This window comes from Argiope bruennichi, chromosome 2, assembly GCF_947563725.1.
Source record: "Argiope bruennichi chromosome 2, qqArgBrue1.1, whole genome shotgun sequence".
In the NCBI taxonomy this organism is placed as follows: Eukaryota; Metazoa; Arthropoda; class Arachnida; order Araneae; family Araneidae; genus Argiope; species Argiope bruennichi.
Window position 1 is genome coordinate 88,168,119 of NC_079152.1, and position 20,119 is coordinate 88,188,237.

The window sequence follows — 20,119 nt, forward strand, 5'->3', positions numbered from 1 at the left end:
ATGAACCTTCAACCTTCGCACAGCTGTTGTGACGCCATCTACCCGCAACCAAAGTCATCAGACTCACTTGACGCTGCAACAGCTACTACTCACCCACACACACTCGCCATAACGCTCAACAGAAGAATCAACAATACATCACCACTCAACAGCCATATCATTCGTCTCACCTGCGACTCAGTGGAGGGAGAGTCTGTGGTGAAAGCTTATAAGCCAGTTAACAGCTACGCTTACACGAGCAATTGCTTTTGTATTGTGGTCATGTTACTCAGCTGCGAACTGTAAGGTACCAGGTTCTATCCTCGCGCATCACACTTTGATCATCAATAATGGAATAACAGTCAGGATGAAATGTTTATAATAGTAGAAATATTGAAAATGCTTTGAGTTTCATCTCAATTATGAAATGAAATATGCTTAAAATACTTTTAAAAATTGGTGTTATGTAAACATTACTTTTTTTGAATTCTAAGACCATGTAAAAATTATTTTTTGTTGTAATGTTTTCCAAACTTATCACGGAAATATACAAAAATTCCGCATAATTTTTATTGATTAAAATTCTAATTAGAATTTCAAAAATATTGCTTTAAAATTCATAGTTCGATCCTCCAAAGTAAATATGAACCAAGTGTGGTAGCTCTCAGTGAAATAATCTGACTTTTAGAGCACCAACATACACACACATCCACTTTTATTATTAGTAGGAATATAACTCTTCTGTTTTATTTTTACCTGATTAATTTGCATTTCCCTTATATTCACGTATTTATCATTCCACCGATGGTTTTAGTGTCCTCTGACTTTTAATAAATAATTTGATAACAGCATTTTATTTTGAGATATATTAAAACAAAATATGACAAAATTGAAGTTAAAAAGAAAAGAACGTAGGATGTTAGCGTAAATATACTTTATATTTTATGATATTCTTAATGCATATATAAATCATAACATGCCGCGTACAGCAGCAAATATTCTCTCTCCCCCCCTCCCTAATCACACTCACTCACGCACCAAAAAAAAAAATCGAAAAGGCGTTAAGCAAAAAGAGAATCGGTCCAGGGACCGCTAAAATGTGAGAGCTCATTTGTCTTCGAAATTACTTCCGCATTCCCTGCACTTCCAGAATCTCTCCAAGAAATTCTAATTTCGATCGTCAATTCCAGATCCTTTTAGGAAGTTCTGGGAAAGATTGCTGATGTATTAATCTCAGAACCTATTAAACTTCTAAATATTAAAAGCATATTAAATGCTTCTCGAGGCAAAGGATTTCCAGCAAACATCAAATTAAATGGAGAAATATTCGAAGCATGCGCAATGTTTGTGCTCAAACGCTTGGCATTATTTAAAGCTTTCTGATTAGATGTTCGTATTTGAAGAGCAATTTTGAAGCTCAGATTTACTCAGATGTGTGAATCTATATAAACAGAAGTGGGAATTTATAAATAGTTTGTGCTTCATAGAAATTCAAATTACAAAATACATAGATTAGCTTCAAATTTTGTTTACGCATACTATGACACAGTGGACTATGAAAGGTTCCCTAGGGAAGGTTTTAGCGAAAGTTTTGTAACAATTAATTACATATTTCATTTTTTACTAACAAAAGTTTTCGCTATTTAATTTTTGGTGTTGCCATTCCTAATGAATGAAACTATTAAGAATATTTCAAACCATTTAATTTATTTCCATCGTATAATCTCCTGAAATGTTTTACTAAGTTTGATATCATTTTTACAAGTTAACTTCTATTAAGTATAGTATAACTATTATTAAGTTAGTATACTAGTATTAAGTATTATACTAGTATTATATTATTCTAGTATTATTATTATTACTAGTATTAAGTTAAGTATAACTTATGGGGGGAATTAGTCTTTATTTTCTAATTTTTAGTTAATTTTCCGGTAGTTTTCAATTTTCTTCAATAATTTTTCAAGAGATTGGAAAGCTGGAAATGTTTAGTACAACTGATATTCTCATTAGAATTTAAAATAAAAATGCAAATGATAAGAGAATTTTATGAATCAAAATATCTAAAACAAAATCCATTTTATATTAAAAATTATAAATACTATCCACTTTTGATGACCCGCTTGTTCTCCCAGACTTTTTTTTAGGCAGTGAAATGATTAACATAGAATGCATCTTTTAGCAATTTTCAAACGTGGTGTCTGGTACGATTGAAAAAAGCCAGAATTTAATTGAATCAGTTCTACTACAAAGCACAAGGATGCAAATTGGAAAATTCTTGTACAATGAAACAAAACCGAAAGTGAAATGCAATATTTTTATCATAATTTTAACACTGGCAAAAGCACGCATCTGAATATTTTTTGATGGATGAGTTTGAAATTCATCATAGCTTCGGACAACAGTAAATTATAAAGAGAATTTTTTTTTTTTTTAGCTTTTAACAATGGTAGAAAATCAACAAAAAAATAAATATTTAGGAAAACAGGGAAAATGTTTGAATTTCAAGTGTGGAAAAATTTGATGTAATCTAATGTTAAAAATTAGTTACAATTTTTTTTTTATTTCCGAAATGCAGGCAAAATTCACACGACTTTTAAATTGATATCCTTTAAAATGGCTAATTCTTACATTTTGAAATGGAATAAAATTCATTTTTGCCCAATAATATTTTTTGAAGTTTAATAGAAAATGCAAAAGCTCAACTTAATTTTTATTAATTAACATTCTAATTAAAATTTGAAGCCATCACTCCTAGATACACATTCCTACTCTTCAAGATATTTATATGCAATATTTGGTACCCACACACAGAGAGAGAGGTATCATCAGATAACTATAACCATCATCATCTTTTTTGTTAGTAGAGATCAGATAACTATAACCTTTGTAATATTATTATATTTTAATTTATAATAGTGAGAAATAGACAGGAAGAATAACAAATTTTGACGGCACGGAAGCAAGGTTTTGCTTTGCATCATACATATGGTTAAAAATGTAAAAACATGCTGTAAAATTTAGAACCAGAGCAAGAGAAAACAAAATATAAAACCAGAAAATAAATGTTTGACTACAAAATATAGAGTAACAATCGAATAAAAATAGTATGCAAGACACGATGCAAAATCCATAAAAATATTGTTAACAGATTAAAGAGTGTGATAACACATTTTGAAGATTTTACTGAAGGTTTCGAATTAAATCATCAAATAATATGCTTTTTATTGATGAAAGTCTTGGATATATTTTCAAAACGATTGAATCAGTTAGTATATAACAAAAAGACTGATTAGAATTAATAGTATTCCTATTCAGAACACAATGGTTAAAAAATCAATTTTATTCAAGAACTTCTAATTTTGATGTAACGAATATTAGAAGAGATTAGAGAAAGATTGAAACAAAAAAGAAGGAAGGGAAGAAAGAATTTCTTTTAATAAAAAAAATCTGATTAAAATTTCTTCTTATTTGTCCTACAAACCTTTCTATTTCATGCATTTATAAATTTAATATTTGGAAGTACATGACAAATGTTAATGTCTATCCAGTCCTACATAGCTTACATTTTATATTTAATACTAGCCGCCTTTGGCGACCAGCCGGTTCGCCAATCTTAATGTTCGTTAAAATTTTAATAATTAAATATTTTATGCAATTTCTACTTTAATAGCTTCTTCATCAAAATATTTTAAAACTTCAAATTTTGATTATCATATAATTCATTCATAATATTATAAAGGCCTTCAGTCATAACGTAATATGTATCTCTCTCATTTTCTGTTAGCACCCGTAGAATTTATGCTTTAAATTAAAGTGGAAAGAATTTATCTTCAATTAATATAATAATATTTTTTACTGAAACAAAGCATTTTTTTATAATCTGATTACTGAAAATAGAGTCACTCAGCGTTTAAACTTTATGGGCACTAAAGAATATTTTTTTAAATTTATGTAATATCTCAAGAGTTGGTCAACAAAATTTTCTTAGATTCATTATGAGCAGATCGATTCATTAACAATGTTTAAATTTAAATGCATCAAACACTAAGAAAATAAAACGAATCGTTTAAAATAAACGGTTGAAAACAGGTTTTAAAAAAACTACTTAAAAAACGTTGTACTTAAAACTATAAGCATATACATGTTGTCATGGCAACAATCAGAACAGAATGCGCATGCGTGAATTTTCATCGCCGGTTACGTAACGCAAATACGTGATTTTTTCTACGCCAGTTGGGGTAACGCTATGCGGATTAGAAATTTTTAATTTCCTTTATTCTGTTTTATTTTAATTCAAAAGTACTTCAGAATGAATCTGAAAGATTGATTCATTAACAATGTTTAATTTTAAATGCATCAAACATTAAGAAAATAAGCAGAACCGATTGAAATAATCCGCCGAAAAATTTTAACCCTAGCCTCATTACTGTTGGGAGAAAAAAACAACGGAAGCCTTTCTCGTTTGGCGATGGGGATAATGGAAGATTTTTTTGGCGGAAAAGTTGGCGGTGGGGAAAATGGAAGATTTTTTTGGCGGGAAAGTTAGTTTTTAATTAATAATTAAAATTCTAATTAAAATTTCAAAAAAAGGGACCCCAGGTGCACATTCCCGACCTCTAAGGTATACATGTACCAAATTTGGTAGCTGTATGTCAAATGACCTGGCCTGTAGAGCGCCAACACACACACACACACACATTGAGCTTTATTATAAGTATAGATGAACCAGAAGCAGTGATTCATTATTATTTCTTGATGTTAAGTATGTTTATACTAATGATATAAATTTTCTCTTTCCCTCTATTTTGTAAGCTTTTCTGAATCATTTGTTCCTCATTTCGGAAATCTAAATCACCGATATTTCACTTCCTTTAGTCAATTATTTTTCACTTTTTTTTTTTCCATGCAAGATAATTCTAAAACCCTAATAGGTAAATGCTCTGTAAACACATACTGTAGAACAAATATTAATATTTGAATTAAAAAATTATTATTATTCCATTTTTATGCAATGATATATCGTTAGAAAAGGAGTAAAAATTCAAATTTAATGAATTTTCAACTTTTGATGTGTTGAGTCAATAATCTTTCCTTTATATAAATGCATTAAAACATCATTTCATGTCAAAATTTTCACTTCAATAACTAAAAATGTATTTTTTTAACTTTTTTGTATTTTGTATTTTTTATACTATTTGTATTTTTTGTACTTTAACTTATTTCAAATTGGTCAAAATAAATTTTGCATTCGGTTAAACACACTGATTTCTTTAATTTGTCTTTTGAGATTACAAATGTACAGAAGGAAATTCTAACAGCATGAAAATAAATAATATGTAACAAGAGTATTAATGCATTAAAATTTTTTAAAGAGGAGAATTCACATCATTGGCTCTTATGATCATAATGATGTTTGTTATTGTAAAGATGTCGATGTATGTGCATGCAATGCATGTCAAATGAGCAGAACCAATCTCATTTTTTGATTATTTACGTAATTAGGAGAAGGAAAATTTAAACTACATTGCAAGACAATGTGAAATAACGAAAAACTAAAAAAAAATATAGCAGCTACTTTTGTTAAGCGAATATAATGAGTTGACTCTATAAAATAATTTCATAAAAGTATCTATTTGCAACTTCATATCTTAGCAATACTATAATTATCATGAAATTTCTGATCTACCGATCTATTCAGATTGTGGATAAGAATGAAGATTATAAATTGTTCCCAAAATCTTAAGAAATCAATTTATAGGAAAGAAACCGATAAATTAAAAATGTGTCGATTTTCTTGAACATAACTTACATGAAATTTTAATAATTTTCCAAGAATGGTTTTTTTTGGAACATGATTAAAATATTCTTAATAAAGTTCTTAAAACCAAGTATTCGCATTTAAATTCTATTTTTAAATTATATTCATTTTATAGCTTCGATTAACGCAAAAAATAAAATTACATTTGTATATTGTTTAAAACCTTTAACAGTCCAGTCGAATCGTCAGGAAAAATTAGAAAATATAAAAAAAAAAAAAAAAAATACATAACAACAATTTTATTGGCTTAAGCCATTGAGTTGGCTATCCAAAATAGGCCTCTGATATGTTACCGGATATGGAGGAGGGAATGTTAAAACTGGTTTTCCAATTTAATAAAAGTTAGTATTCTGAAACGTAAACGTTTAAGAAAAGAAGTTGTAAGTGTTTAAGGGATCTATTAAATAAGCCATATAATGTATTAATACTATTTCATAGTTTAAAAGTGTTTTACTTGTTGTAAGATTTAATAATTCTTGCATAGAGTCAGTAAGCTTTCAAGAGTAAGATTTAAACATTCAAGAGCAAATATTAAAAAAATACAAATTTCGAAATATATTTTTCATTCTTTCATATATTCTTCATTTTCAAGCATTCATTCTTTTTCTTTAATTTCAGCGGGAATTCCATTATTGTGGATGTTGTATAGAAAGGAATAACTGTTGAAATTCCTTGTAAATATCTGCATTATTTTTTTTAATTTGACTTTATTTTTGAAAAAATCAAGGTCATCGAAATATACCTATAAGAACTTTTCTATCAGTCAGAATTCACGAATCGAGGAAAAAAACTTTTATTCCGAAAGTATTTTTCTGCGATTTCAAATCGTATTATTATGGCTAATTTAAAAAAGAAAAAAAAGATGAAAAAAAAAGGTCTTACTCTGTAATGTTTGATTCTCGAAAAACGTTAAAAAGTAGTATTCACAGATATAACAGCAGTTGGAAAATGAATTATCTCTTAACAACCGAATAAAATGTTTTCAAATTTATGTGTTTAAAATGTTTTCAACTTCTTAGTATCAAATTTTACTCTCAGAGTAATAAAATTTTTATTTAAATGCTGAAATCCGGTGAAAAAGCTTCCACCCCTCCGCCCTTTCACCCCATGACATATACGTATGTAAACTTAGAGGCCTTTTTTTGATAGTCAACCCAAGAAGTTAAGACAATAAAATTGCTTCTATGCATTTTTTTCCACAGGGAAATACATTTAATCTTCATTGTAAATTGAATTTTAAATCCTTTATTTTCCCAGCATATGAAATATGGATCCTCTTATATTTTTAAAAGCCTTCAAATAATAAACATTTATGTTCAAAACTTAAATAAAAATTCCAAAACAACCTTCTGAGGAATATTTCTGAAATCCATTTCATTAACTATGAAATTATGTATCGAAATTTCAGCCACTTCGTTGTATGATATTAAACATACCTTATTTAAGTAAAGGAAATGTTTTAAAATCCCTCGTAATCTTTTAAAATGCATTCAAACCGTTTGTATTCTCTGCCTATAATGCAACCTATAAGCAGTAAAGACATTATTTATTCCGGAATAATAAACCGAAGTCATCCTTTTGTGATTAAAATTTATATCCGTAGCAAATAATCTCATTCATCGCATTTTGAAAGTAAATAATGAACTCGTTAAGGCTACATCTAAATTCAAATAGAGCAGCCTTTTGAAATAATAAATACACAAAATCGACGATTATTCTGGATTATTTACATTGGTGTACGAATGAGAATTGGCAGATATAAAATTCAGCTCTTCAGTTTTCCATTCAATTATGAATTTAAATTTATTCTAGATTTTTAATGGTAATTAGCTTCATACAAAAATCAAATATTCAAATACTCTCCAAAATTCATGTTTATATACCATAACATAAAATTCTTTTTGGCTAAACCTTTATTCAATGTTTCCTATCACAGTTCAGATTTCTCAATTCTTTATTTTATAGATTTTTATCTAATATAAGACTAGAATTATTATAATAGTGTAAGGATTACAACATATTTCCAAAAGCTGCATCTCGAAAATTGCAGTTTTAACTCTTTGTACTAACCACCTCTAACTGTCACTTGGTTTGCTGGGAATATTGTTTGAGCTTAGTTTCAAATAAATCTCTTGTGTATACCTTGATGTTCATAACTTTGTCAACAAATTATTTCGAAGCATAAACTTGTGGCAGACATTGAAGCCTTATCATTTTAACAGTCTTCAACCTGATCTATTTATTGTGTACATGAACCGTTTTAATTAGACAGCATCAAAGAAATCTGAGTACCATTAAACACTATCGACTCAGTTAATTTATTTCAAACTCTATGCTTTCTTTTGTGGTAGTATAAATTCCTGCTCGTGCCTAAAATACGAAATTAGGGAGAAAGGGAATTTGCACCCCGGAACGATTTACTTTTGAATTTTATTAATTAAAAATAAGCGAGGTATTAGTATTTTTCTCCTGAAAATATTACAGCACAAAGATTGTTTTTTGAATCATTTAAAAATTTCTAATATTTTTTTTACAAAATTTTCATCAAAAAATTTTAATGTATTAGAAATTCAAAGAATTTTCATTGTTTCATCAAATATTTAATCAAATGATTTCCTTTTCATTGTTGAAAGCTAAGGAATAAATATTCTGTGTAATGAAGTTCAGCAGAAAAACTGAGCTCAGTGAAGGTTTTACCTCTACTTACACGTGTGTGTGTGTGTGTGTGTGTGTGTGTGTGTGTGTGTGTGTGTGTGTGTGTGTGTGTGTGTGTGTGTGTGTGTGTGTGTGTGTGTGTGTGTGTGTGTGTGTGTTGCCGCTTTATAGGATACACCATTGATTATATTTACCAAGATTGGTTCAGATATACTTAGAAAAGTGGTAAGCAATTTTTCTGATATTTTATTTAGAATTTTGTTTAGTTAAAAATTAAGCAATACTTTAGAGTTCCTCCCAATAATTTATAAATTCCAAAAATATTACAGTACAAAAATGATTTTTACATTATCTTCAAATTAAAAAAATAATAATGTTTTAATTATATAAATTTTTAGCGCATAACTTAAAGCACATTTTACAACAACAAATTTCATTATTGATGCAAAACTCAAATTGTTTCCCTTGTTGAAACTCATATTTCATCTTGTTTTTCTTAGTTGCTGATTGTCATGATAAGATGACCAGACTTATTTTTCACCATTCAGTTTTTAAATGCGTCTATTTCTAAATACCGTTGCTCTTTTCTGTAATATGATTGTACTTATCAAAGATATACCCCAAAAAAATTTGGGATATGCATAACATAATGAACAACACAACACAATGAACGAATCGTTTTAAATCTTTTAAAACTGTATTAGTTATATGTCTATTGAATTAATTATATGTTAATTTAAAGTTCAAAAAGTTTTTACTGAGGTAGATATTAAGACCAAAATACAATATATTTAATTAAAATTTTAGCGGTCACTAATTCGGTAAACTAACTGGTTACAATTCCATGACAATTAGACACCAGTTTAGCCAGAAGATTAAATTGTTAATGGCATTGTGATGTCATGGGACTCAATTCCATAAGGTTCATGTGTACAATAAATAGAACAGGAGTAAAATAAGAGAGCCTTAATATTTGTCACAATTTTGATGATTGGAAATGCTTTATTAAGGCATCATGAGCATCAAGTTATGCATAAGAAATTTAACTGAAATTATGTTTAACAACATTTCAAGTGAACCAGCTTGTCGTTAAAAGCATTTGGTAGAAAGCTTTTATTTCGTGTGATAAATTGGTGAAAATTGCAATGAGAGGATTTTCTGCGTTTTTTTAAACGCCTGGCGCATTTGCATGCTCTTAGTCATATCGATAAGTTGCTAAACTGCAATTGCATATATGAAAATAACTTTCTGGACTTTTCTAAGCTTTTCTTCCAAGAAATTTATTTTTCGAAATTCGGGATAATTTAAATTTTAAAATAAACGTAATCAAATTCCTAACACTGAGAGTTTTCATTTTATTAATAATGTCATGTTTCATTTTATTAATAATGTTATGTTTTATTTTATTAATAATGTTATGTTTCATTTTATTAATAATGTTAATTAAAATATATAAATGATTTATTCCGCAGAAATGAAAAAATGAAAATTGACCATTAAAAATAAATTCTGACATTATTCAGCTTGAGGTCAAGATTAAAAATGGTTTGAAAAATGCCTCGAGAATTTTTTTCTTAGTTAGAAACATAATAAAAGATTAAAAAAGCAAATTTCAATAATTAATCTAGAAATCTCACTGATTAATGTTATTTTCTTTCTTTCACTAAATTTCAATAAATCCTCCATCCTCATCATTTATATAGTATTCATATTAACTTGACATTTAGAAAGAGCTCATATTGAGTATCAAACATGTTTATTTTTCCTTCACACTCAACATATACTATAAAATTAGTATGGAAAAAAAAGAGGTGTTTATATAAAGTGAGGTTTGCAAGAAAAAAATGAATCGAATTCCGTCTAACAGAAAGTTTCATTCTGCATGGGAAGCGCGTTACCATAAAGCAATCCTATTCGCAGGTGTTTCTATTTTGTTTTGTGAAAATTCGGCGAATATTATTAATGCATTCAGATAATTATATATAACAGCCATTTTCAAAATTTCTAATGAAATAGAAAATAAGACATAATCAAAAAATAATATTAAAATTTTTTTAAAGCTGCTTGTATCCAGTTTATTTAAACTTTTCTCAGAGCTGAATGATGAGCTCCTTTAAACCTTCCTCAGCATGTATCTTGCGATACCAATACGGTTAACTATAGTCATTTCTTTAAATTATGAAGACAATTCCTAATTAAATCCTTATTGTCGAAAGAAACCTGAACTTCCTTGTAACAAATGGCTTGTAATCTCATTAGTTATGCAAACGCTTTCTTTATTAGAATAAAGAAGTAGAATGCGAAACAATTGGAATAAGTATAAACAAAGAAGATTAAAGATAGATTATTTGCATTCGCTTTCAAATTCACTGCATTATGAAGGATGACAAATAAAAGGAAACATTTTCATAAATGGTATGAATAAGTTAAGCTTCGATACAGAGTATTCATTGAAATTAAATAACACAACAGATATAGATTATGAAAAATGAGCTTTTGCTTTGCTTTTTAATTATGCATGCATATGCATTTGTCATTAGCTTAGTAGCGGTTTCGGAATTGATTCAGGAATTTGTCTTGCACTCCTTAGTCTTGATTACGATTTCTTTTTATTAAGTTTTAATGAATAAATTATTTTCAATTCGGTTTTTCTCGTTTATTTCACCGTATTTTGTTTCTCATATTTTTATTTATGATTAGAGTTCAAATAGTTCTTAGATTTTTTTTTATTTTTCTTTAAACCTCATTTCTAATTTAAATATGAACTGGTATGCAATTTATATTTTCATTTAATCAGTTTGAGGGTAACAAGCCATTTTTCTATTTAGTATTTCATTATAAATTTATATATAGAAACCTGACGTGGAACGTGGAATAGTGAAAATATATCATAATGAATTAATTATCCTAAAAGAAGTTGTTCCTTACTTTAATATTAAAAGAAAATATTTTGCCTATTTCCCTGAGATAAAAAAAAAGGTTTTCTACAGATAAGAGAATTTTAATGTTTTTCAGGACTTGAATGAAATTTTTTAGTGGGAGAAAATTATTCAATTCCTTGCTGAAATTCAGAATAATTGACTATTTAATCGAATGACGATATAGAGAGGAGAGGTTATTGATGAGGCAGTTTTGTAGATAATGCATCTTGAAAAGAAAAGTTTTACTTTTCTTTTCATGGAATTGAATCAGAACGCATTAGCTAAACGAAGCAGACGTTCCGAATAAGCCGAAGGCAATCTCGGTATTTAATACTTCGCCACTTGTAAAAAAAAATCCAGGATTTATGTCAGTTTGGAATAAATTGCTGCTGGATCGCTCCAAATTTAATATAAAAATAATGTTCATAAGAAAAATAAAAAAATTCAATGATGACTAAATTTAAAATTGAAATATTTGCTTTTATTAAATTCATTTCAACTCCTGTAATTTGAATGAATATTACAACACGTATTCTTTGTTGTTCAAAATCAATATTGTTTTATCAGATACAGTTTCGGTTTTTGGCATTTTGTCCCGTATATTAAAGAGTTAATCTTATTTTTTTTTTTCAATTTCTTGCTGCTTTAATTATTTCATTCAACAATCATATTGGATTGAAACTCGAGAATTTTACAGCATCTATTGTTTCTGTTGATACAATTCAAATCCCAATGCAGATTTAATCAATAATTAAATCTGGACATCGTATATTACTGGATATAAGCCAATTAGTTATGTAGTCAATGAAGCGATATAAAACGTTAAAATATTCTACTTAATTGCTCAAAAGACAAATTGTTTGCTATTCTCAAACATGATTTTAAAAAAAACTGCTTTATTTAAAATAAAATTTATTCATTATGGAAATTATTATATTGATGGTTAAGATTTTCATCAAATTATATTTATTGCAAGTAGGGGGCATAATAGATTGGACGAAGACATTTTAAGTTCGTTTTCTCGGTATGCTTTGAAACTCAGCATGCTTTAAAATCCAATCGCAAAACAAAAAACTATTTAATAATTTTACCAATTCGATTTAGATTATTAGAAAATTGTATGGTTTTTGTATTTCAAAATTGACTTTTAAGTTCATCGTCAAAATGCAAAAGTCAGAAAAGATAAATTAAAACACTGTCTACTCAGCAATGCTTTATTCGAAGAAAAAGAGAGCTTGAACGATTTGAAAAATTTGACAGAAATAGCTAACAAAAACAATGCTTAAATCTATAGTTACTGTGATTACAAATATGTTATATAAACAGTTGTGTTACAAACAAATGTTTGTTTATTAATTAAAAAATAAATTCTTTCAAAGTTATACGATTTTTGTCAGTGAACAAGTATTATGAAATTCGATAAATTTTGTATATTATTAACAAAATCCGTTATTCGAATTTTTTAATAATTCCCTGCATCATGAAGTTAGCCGCTGAAGCCCGCTTCTAGATGAAATCAGAAATTGGTTTCAATTACATATTAAAAAAGATACTGGATCCTGCTTAGTTTTTAGCAAAAATAATTTCTTCGACCTAACTTAAAACATGGCAAATTTCCAAAATGAAGTTATAAAAAAGGATTCGAAACAAATAAAATGATCCAAGAATACTTTTTTAAATAAATAAATTTTATAGCCCAAAGTCTTCATTTTTCTAAAAGTCAAGAGTGATGAAAAGCGGCGCAGTGCAATTTGCGTTGTGTTGACAACCCCTCAAAGGGACTTCGGGGTACACATTCATAACACCTAACAAGAGTGTTGATTGCAGGTCGATAGCATCTTTCGCAGAAATACCAATCCATTTTAATTGTTTCCAAAAAGAAGGGGAGAAATCGCGAAATGTTCTCATGTTTCTGCCATTTTTTGTTGGCGTGCCAAGTTTGTAGCGAGTGTGGCAGTACTCCAGCAAAGTCCCTGCTTGCTATTTTAGTTGTTGTGGCTACTAACTTCAGACCTTGCTTGTGTATTTTGTATCTTTTTTACTTCTTTTTTGTTTTGATGCAAAAGAAACTTTTTCTTCGTGCCCCCAGGGCGAGATCGGACTGTTCCCGCAAAATAAAACTGGTTTCTGTAGCGCAGTCTTACGTCTTTTTCAATAGCTGTTCTTGAATAGGTGTGAGGGAAAGAGTAAAGTTAAATTTAAGAAATAAAAATGTTGATTCCGTACTCATATCTCCGAGGTGAGTTTTTTTTTTTTTTAAACGCTTTTCGGCTTTTTTTAGATTTTTAAATAAGCAAGCTCTTATTTTCTTCGCTGCCTGTGTAAATGTCAACATGACTAGTTTCAAGGGAAGATTTTTAAAGTACAACAAGAAAGATTACATTGCCGTTGTGAAATTATCTTATAATTTAATAATATCAGTATTAAATATTGAATGCAAAATATCTATTTTGTTTTCTTTATTTTATAGTGAATTAGGATTGCAAAATTCCCATTTGATTTTCTTTTGGTCTCTTAAAAATCCATTCGATGCAATCTACATAGATTAATATAACAATTAACAATAATGTGTAAATTGAAACCCTTTTGGATTATTTTATATTGCATCTATAATTACAAATAAATGTATTTAATGTCATCACAACACAGGTGAGAATAAATCCATTGACTGAAATAATCAAAAATGGTCTTGAAAATTATTTTATAAATTGGAGGAAAATTGTACAAAAAAATAAAGTTGATATCACCGAAAAGAATATATCCTTTGGATTTTAAATTGGTTTTAAAATGTTTTTATTCAATAATAAACTTCGATATTCTTGAGGGGGGAAAATGGAAAATTTTGATAAATTTTCAATTATATTTTTAAAAACTCTGCTACCCAAGAATTATATAAATGCCAAATTTGACAGCTTCAAGTCCAATAGTCTGTCATATAAAACATTTTGATCGATTTATTCATCATGCATGTCACAATCTGCAGGCAGTAATCCAAATTAATAACATTATTCTATCAAAAAATATGAATAATAATAATATGGTGAAAAAACAAATTTACAGAATGATTGTATGAAACATAGTGCTTACCCTCATGCAGCTATCTATCTGTATTAAACAATGTTTCTTGTTTTAAAATTATTCAGGTATAATACGATACACATTGTGTTTTTCTGATCATTCGAAACTTATCAAAACTTCAAATTGTATTTTAAGTATAATAATTTCAGTTAAAATTTTCCATTTAGTTATGTTGTGAAATCAAATTACAAATACTCATTTTTTAAGATATAGAATCTACATGCTTATATTTATAGAATGGAAACTGATAGAATTTATATTAAAAAGATAGATATTTCGTGCTTCTTAAATATTTAATGTTAGAAAAATCCATTATTTTTAAGTGATTTTAAAATTCCTCATTTTGTTCATATCTACAGCTTATATCTAAATGATACCGCAACTTTTAAATTAATTTAACGAATTTCAATGGCTAAAATCTTCTTAAACCACTAAAAAGTAACTTCCTTTGCTAAATGTTCATGACGATTGAAACAAATAAATAATGCTTAGAAAAATTAGATAGCGCGACATAAAAAGGAAATCTTAACAATGCACTTGCAAATCATAAAACATATGTCAGTTGCATTTCTCATCTGTTAATAAAATGCATTCCTGGAATTGATTTTTTGTACTCTAAAAATTATGCTATAACAATTGGCTGTCTTTGAAATTATTCTTTGAAAATAAGAAAGTTTATTTTCTCATTTAGTTAGTTTAAATTTGTGATAAATATAAAAAGATTTTTACGGAATATTGCTCTTCAAGAGAAGATATATTCCAATGATATTCAAAAATTATGCTTTTTTTTATTTTACGTAAAACCCAACAAATAACATTAAAAAGAAAAAGCGAATTGGAGTTTTAAAGTAGTCTTTAAGCATTTTATAAATTAAAAATGTGTCATTTGTTTTTAAAGATACATTTACGCTAGTCTTAATGAAGCTCTTGTTTCCACTGCCATTCATGAAAGAAAGTTGTTATTGGAATATGCCTAAACAGAATACCTTTTAAAAAATGTAATTACATTTTTTACCAATTATAATTTTTTACATTAATTACCAATTCAATTTCTTTTATTTTCATGCAATATAGATTTTACTGATGAAATTGTGGCATTTTGTACTCTAAAACAGGCTTTCAACATATGGATGCTGTAACTATAGATATTTTAATAATGGATTATTATAATAACAATGTATTTTAATTAAAAGCGCTACATGAAAAAAGGCTTTGAAGATTCTTGCAATTGAAATAATTAAATGAAAATTGTAATAATAACTAAGAAAAATGATTCTATATTTTCTCTGTATGAATGCTTGAAACTGACTAACATATAACAGGAATTCCTTTTGCGTGTATTTTTCAGAGCATCAGATGCGTAGTAAACTGCGATCCAGAAAGAAAACAATACAAAATCTATTATAATAATATTCGTAATACACGGATGATCTGTAATCCGTCTGTAATAATTCTAATCACCGGTCAAGAGTTCGTTTCTAAATCACTGAAGATAGACTTAAGGGCTTTCATAACTGCTTTAAATGGAATATGATTGTATGTTGTTCAGAAAGTATGGTTTTAATATAAAGTAAGATTTTATATTTTGCATTCAAAACGGTACTAGTACGAAAAAAATATTATAATGACGAAATTTTTTTTAAGTTCCTCGTCCTTATTAATCATATTTAGTCCCTAAAATAAAAATTTTAAACAAAAATCTGCATTTTTGGACCAAACAAAGACGAAATAGACACTTCTAAATTTCATACTTTATACCAATTCTCGAAGACGTTGACAGGATAATTTTGTTTGATGCAGCATTTGAAATACTCTGATATCGCATAATATAATGATATTTAAAGCTTCTTAAATTGCATTGTTTCGATCTCAGAAGATAATTTTTGTGTGTGTACAGTGTCAGTATTTCAAAAAATATTTTACTAAATATAACTACTGCAGCTTTGATAACCGTTTAAAGATTTAGATTTCATTTTTTTTTTTTTTTTACATTGTATTTTTTTTACTGAAGCAACATAAAATGTAATCAATATCTGAAATGAACCGAAAATAAAATTTATTTTTATCACAATTTAATTTTATAAGAAATGCATAATTGTTACTGAATTTGTGAAATATCATGTTACTGATAGTAAAAAGCACGTTCAAATTAACGTCATTAAAGGATAAAATTTATCACAATATCAGGATTCTAAACATTATTTTCTCCCTTTCGATAAGCATTATTTATTTCATGCAATGGATCTTCATTTTCTTTATACCTTTTCTTTCTAATTTGAATCATTAAATTTTCCTTTAAGTATCATTTAAACTGACACAATTATATATTATTGTTGTTGCTATTTCTCCCTTTTGCAGAATAATTACATTAATAAAAGACTTAATTATTTATTCTTTAAGGGCGCAAACGAAGCAGAAAACAGCGCCAAATATCATAATTACATAATCTACTTAGGGCATGCAATGAAATTCCCAAACGTGAATACTGGATAATTACTTCTCCAGGTGACCCACCCTGTGTGTCAGCAAAACTCATAAAGGCAAAAGCCTTTCATTAAGTTAAAAACTACACTATTCGACCAGAAAACACGTGCATGCCACATTGAATTGTTTTTCACAGACGCAAATAATTGTCAAAGCTGTTGCAAAAGCTTTAACAAGACCCCAACGTGCAATTATCGTGAAGTATTTCTTAGATAAAATACAAAGTTTTCCCGGCTAAGAACAATTGCTAAAATTTGTCTAAAAATATTTCCAGTCAATCATCGTTCATTTATATAGAATGCTTTACTCTTGACAAAGTAGATATTTATGTTACAAACTTATTAAATATTTAATTCATAATCAAATAAAATTTAGTTCTTTCAAAAATTGTTTGAATCTATTAAAATTTTAAAATACTACGTCTAAGTCTAATTATTAATCGGAATTCAATGACTCTGCTCTGGTAAAAAATAGCAGTCAAATAACCAACAAAATTTATCTTGCATTACTTAAATTATCAAATTTTATTGGAATTCTTAAATGAAAGATTCCATTTCGACTTTGCTAAATAAGAAACACTTTTTTTTTACAATTTATGATAATGTAATAAAATAACAATTTAGATCCTGAAATTAAAAAATAAAAATTCGGATGAATTTGAGCTGCAGTGGTTTTAGTTGAATCCTCTTTCCACCTGAATACTTTCATTAATGAAGCAAAATTTCAGGATTTTTTTGTAGTTCTGGTTAATTGGGTAATTTTTTTTACTATTCGCAATCAATATGTTTTACCTAAAAGCAATGAAATAAGATTTTTCTCATTATTCTATCAGAAATAATGTGACGCTCAAATTTGTGGCTCAGGTGCTGTCTGCGTTATCTGATATTACTTCAAACTCGTGATATCACTTAATAGCCTTAATTTAGATTTTAAATGGAGAAGTTATTCTATAAATTTATAAAATTATTACTTAGGTGTATTAATAATATTTGATAAAAAAATAACTCAGAATTAAACATTTAGTTATAGTTTTATAGAGCAGAATTAAATACACAAAAAAAAATAATTTCTATTCTTTATTTAAAACAAGTGGGTCAGTATTACTTAAATTCCTTATGAAGGAACGTCAAATTTCAGAAGAGCTTTCTTTATGTAGAAAAATTGTAACATTTTCATTTTTCATTTGGTTGCCTTTTAAAATAACCATTCTGATATCTAAAAATACTATACTAATATATATAGATAAGGGGTAAATTTCTAAAACTCCATTCTCTTTATGTCTGGAGGATTTCATTGTGAAATTAGAAGACCTTTTATATGGTTCGTAAAAGACGCACTAATTTAGGAAACGTTTCATGGACTTCTCCGTAATTCAAAAGACTGGACAAATTAGGACTTTTAATTATTTCGGCGAAATCAATGACTTTCTTTTTCTTGCCCTCATTAAAATATTTTTTTTTCTTTTTATTGCAAAATTCCTTTCAAGTTAAACTGAAAAGTTAGTTCATTGTTGCATTGCATTTCTAAGGCATAATACTTTTGAAAGTATAAAATTAGATTTAAATTATAGCTGTCAATTTATATTTCATAACTTGTTCCTCAATAAAATCGTACATCTGGTACCTTTTAAGTTTTTAACCTAGTTAGAAAAAAGGCTGTTTGCTCCAAGAAATAGCTTTTTTTTGTATATAAATTTATATGTGCAATAAATTAAAAACTCTATTTATTCACTAATTATTACATGACACAATAAATTATTAAAATTAACAGACAGAGTTTAAAATAAAAGCTCGATTCATTTTTTTGTAAGAATTAAACTGCCCGCTTTTATATCAAGCTTATTTAATAAAGATTCAGTTTTTTTTTCATTATTTCGTTTCGTTTTTTAATACACAAAATGTAGAAAGTCTGTAGAAAATTTAAGCAGAGCTAAAATCAAGAACGACCAAGTTTGCTCAATAAAGTCATTATTTTATTGTTTGACATGTTATGAAGGTAGATTTTGTTTTTCATTTTTAAATTTTCAAGTTCTTCGTTGTATGGACTAACAGATTAGATATTTAATTATTCTTTGTTATACGTATGTATTGTAAGCAATTCGTTTTTCTCAAACTTTTCTTATCACTTATTCTTGTTAATTTTACTACATAAACCTAAGACTTTTGATATATCAGACAGGAACAAGATGCCAGATAATAGCAGATAATCTTACTTTTGTTTGACAGATTGGAGCATTTGTACTTGTTTTCCTCTCACAAGAAAAAAAAGTATTGACAGAAATTTGCCATCTTGCCACAAATGCTTTTTATTTTTTCACTTCAGTGCGTAAACGCATTTTTAAAAAATTTGTTGTGTGTGTGTGTGTGTGCGTGCGTGCGTGTGTGTGTGTGTGTGTGTGTGTGTGTGTGTGTGTGTGTGTGTGTGTGTGTGTGTGTGTGTGTGTGTGTTCAATTACTTGATTTAACGATTTACAAACCAAAGTATGTTTTTAGACTTTTAAACTAGAGAAAATATTTCACTTATGAAAGAGATTGTTCAAAATGCAAAGAAACTAAAATTTGATTACAGTAAAAAAAAAAAGACTCAAATTTCCAGTACTCGTGACATTACCTCAATCTTCCCAAAACGTATATTGTTGTATGTTGTGTGCCATGACATTTACGCCAACCTTCCATTAGAAGTCTGGATTGAATGTAACATGATAGTACGAAATATGTTGAAACTATGAAGAAAGAAAAGTTGCATCTTATTTTTGTCAGCGAAAACATTCATTTTGAGATGTTACTTTACTGTAAGATAAAATTTTAATAAAACTTTCGTTACAAACTATTCAAGAAAAAGTACACGAAATATTTAATTAACAATTGCATGTACTGTTTTATATTTACTAAGAATAAAAAATAAATTCTACTTCTATGAGAATTATCAGCTTGCCTCGTCTTATTTAGGTACTAAGACAAGCTGATACTTTTACTCTGTATCTTAAGTCGGTAAAATAATTGTGATTATATTTTAAAAAATGTCCAACTTGGTGTTGTATTATAACATTCTAATAATATATGCTTAATAGGGAAGATTTCAAATAATTTTTGGATGAAAAATTATTTTCCTAATACAATAATCTCTTGATGTTGTTGTTGTTGTTTATAATGGCACTTGCCATGCAAGCTCGCTGACGAAGTCA

General features: G+C 27.7%; 1 protein-coding gene across 2 annotated transcripts in view; it reads left to right on the forward strand.

Moving 5' to 3' along the window:
* Window positions 1-20,119, forward strand: part of LOC129958195 (voltage-gated potassium channel subunit beta-2-like) — a 136,531-nt gene that overhangs the window by 61,208 nt on the left and 55,204 nt on the right. The window contains exon 1 of one of the 2 annotated variants that reach the window (XM_056070478.1): window positions 13,483-13,612. The exons of the other annotated variant lie outside the window; for it this stretch is intronic. The gene's annotated coding sequence lies outside the window, so the exon portion shown is untranslated. Of the gene's footprint in view, window positions 1-13,482; window positions 13,613-20,119 lie in introns of those variants that run through there. 2 annotated transcript variants of the gene reach the window in all.